The following is a 2,559-nucleotide window of genomic DNA, read 5'->3' on the forward strand; positions in this document are numbered from 1 at the left end:
ACATCAACATCATTATGTAATGAACAACTTTGATGGAAGCAGTTCCTCTCGGCAGTCCAAAACAAAATACATAGAAAAAAAAACAACCCTTCCAAATCTAATCAACATCTTATAAAAAATATCTCTTATATATCTCTGTCCCTTAAATCCTAATTCCTCATGTCAAAAATTACTAATTTGTAAACATGTTTAACAAAATATATATGTAAAATGTTAACCTGACTGGTCCATGCTGAGAGATGGGGGGTGGCAAGGGAGGATGGAGGGAAATTTTCTAACTTGGATAGATGCATGTATATCTAGATGAAAATTAATTAATTAATTAATACAAATATAAATAAAATAAACTCAATGCTGCCAAAATTAGAAGGAAAGTAGAAAGCTGGGAAACAATCTTCACAACTAGGCATTCTGATAAAGGTCTCATTTCTAAAACATATAGAGCATTGCATCCAATTTATAAAGTTACAAATCATTCCCCTATTGATCAATGGTCAAAAGATATGAATAGACAGTTTTCAAATGAAGAAATTAAAGTTATGTATAATCATTTGAAAAAGTGTTTCAAATTATTGATTAGAGGACTGCAAATTAAAACAACAATGAGATATCACCTCATACTTATCAGATTGGCTATGAAGAGGAAAAAGTGAAAATGATCAATGTTGGAGAGGTTTTGGGAGGATTGGGATATTGATACATTGCTGATGGAGTTGTGAATGGATCCAAACAATCTGGACAGGAATTTGGAAATATGCCCAAAGAGCAATAAAAATGCTCTTTCCCATTGACCCCACAATTTAAATTCTAGGAAAAAAAATCATAAAAAATGATTCCTAGCAGCTCTTTTTGTAGTGCCAAAGAATTAGAAATTATGGGGATGCCAATCAATTGAGGAATGGCTAAGCAAGTTATAGTACATTAATATGATGGAATATTATTGGTCGTTAAGAAACCAAAAATGATTGGACTTCTAAGAAGCATTAAATGTGTTACAGTATTTGATACTGAGCAAAGGGAGCAGAACCAAGTGAACAATGTAGACATTAATAAAATTGTGAGATGATTAACCTTGTTGGAAGCAGCTCTTCTCAGCAGTTCAGAGAGCTGTGACAACCATATTAGATAGGCTATGGACAATGTTTTCCCCATCAAGAGGAAGAAAAACAAAATAAAACAAAGCAACCCTTTAGAATCTGGTGGACTCTTTTTTATATTTATCTATTTTCTAATTTTTTTTATTCTTATTTCGTACAAATGGATTTTTTTACATTAATAAAATATACTTGTTTACAAGTAAACAAAATAACCCTACCCCTATGAATATAGATAGACTTGCTTGGGCGAAAAAGTAAAGGGGAGAGAAAAAAAATTAAAATTAAAAAAATAATAGTAATAATTGTAGGTATGGCCAGGTGGTGCAATGGACAAAGCACCAGCCCTGGAGCCACAAGCACCCAAGTCCATATCCAGCCTCGTAAACACAGTAATCACCCAGCCATGTGACATGCAAGCCACCCGATCCCCACTGTCCTGCAAAAACCAAAAAGAATAAAGAAAAAAAAAAGACCCAAAATAAAATAAAATAGTAATAATAGTAGGGGTGGCTGGGTGGCAGACAGAGCATTGGCCCTTGAGCCAGGAGCACCTGGGTCCGAATCCGGCCTCAGACACCCAAAGATCGTTCTGCTATGTGCCTCCAGGCAGGCCACCCAGCCCCATTTGCCCTGCACCCTCCCCCAAATAATAATAACAAAAAATGTGCTTCAGTCTTTGTTCCAACACCATCAACTCTGTCATGGGTGGATCACATTCTTTATGATAAGTCCATCACAAAAGTTACTTTCATATTTTTCCAACGTTGCCATTGCTGATCGCAACTCCCTCCTTTCTTATTTCTCCACTACCATGTACTATATTTTCTCTCTCCTTTCACTCTGACTCTGCTGTAGGGTCGCTGAGTGGCGCAGCAGACAAATCCCTGGTCCTGGGGCCAAGAAGGCCTGAGCCCCCATACCACCCCTTAGGCCCAGAATCCACTTGGCCCTGTGGTACTGGGCAGGCCTTCCAATCCCAGCCCCTTGCAAGAAGTAAAAAGAAAATGTGTTATATCTGACCACTCTCCCCCCCATGGTCCATCCTCTCCTCCTTTATTCACATCCCCACCCCTACCCCCTGCTCCCCCCTCCTTCTTACTCCAGATGCCTATACCCCATTGAGTATATATGCTGTTTCCTCTCCTAGCCATCTCTGATGAGAACAAAGGTTCCCTCATTCCCCCTTGCTTCCCCCCTTCCATATCATTGCAATAGCTCATTGTAATAAAAAAAATCTTATTATGTAAAATATCTTGGATTATTTCCCTCTCCTTTTTCTTTCTCCCTTTCCATTTCCCTTTTTTCCTAGACTCCATTTTTACACCATATTTTATCTTCAAATTCAGCTTTCTCTTGTGCTTCAACTATTAAAGCTCCCTCTACCTGCTCTATTGACTGAGATGGTTCATATGAATATTATCAGTAGCATTCTTCTATACATGCAGTTCATCCTCATTAAATC

This window comes from Macrotis lagotis, chromosome 3 (assembly GCF_037893015.1).
Source record: "Macrotis lagotis isolate mMagLag1 chromosome 3, bilby.v1.9.chrom.fasta, whole genome shotgun sequence".
In the NCBI taxonomy this organism is placed as follows: domain Eukaryota; kingdom Metazoa; phylum Chordata; class Mammalia; order Peramelemorphia; family Peramelidae; genus Macrotis; species Macrotis lagotis.